Here is a 774-nt window from a genome sequence, read left to right on the forward strand (position 1 = left end):
ATCATTTGTATCACCAAGGCCATATTTTCTAATTACTGAACCTTCCTCTTTGTTTCTAACCTTTGCATTCCAATCACCAGTAATTATAAATACACCTGATTGCATAATTGATCAATTTCAGATTGAAAACATAGATAGAAATTCTTCATTTCATCATCACTGGCTTTAGTGGTTGATGTGTAAATTTGAGAAATAGTGGTAATAATACTTCTAGACTTATGAAATTATTCTGTTTTCATAATCCATGATTCCCAACATCTTTTGTATGCTTCATGGGATCTTTTACAGACACAATTTGGAGTAATCATTTTTCAATGCATTTTTCAAATATATCAATTTATATTAAAGTATATACCTGGGTAAAATGAATAATTTTTATAAGACTTAAAAGATTATCTCTACTATAAAAGCTTAAGAAAAGAATTGCATACTAAAAGAAAAAAAATTATTTGTTTATTACCAGGGGTGGAAGAGAGGAGACAGAAGGGCACAGGTTAGGGGATAGTCACATCATAGCTCAGGTGTTGGATAGGGCAATATACAAGGAAGGGGAGGGCAATACACAAGAAGGGGAGAGGTGGAAGAACAAGGAAGATAGGGGAACACTTAGATAGGCTTGCATAGGTTAAACAGAGCAGGGGTAAATAGTGATATATACTCAACCTTGGAACAACAGAACTCTGTGATACAGAGATCGAGGCACAGTCTGAATGGGTAAAAGAGGGGAAATAATGTTAAGATCCTTAACTGTCTTATGGATATTGGTTTCCCTTG

Source organism: Chrysochloris asiatica, unplaced genomic scaffold (genome assembly GCF_000296735.1).
Source record: "Chrysochloris asiatica unplaced genomic scaffold, ChrAsi1.0 scaffold00279, whole genome shotgun sequence".
Taxonomy (NCBI): domain Eukaryota; kingdom Metazoa; phylum Chordata; class Mammalia; order Afrosoricida; family Chrysochloridae; genus Chrysochloris; species Chrysochloris asiatica.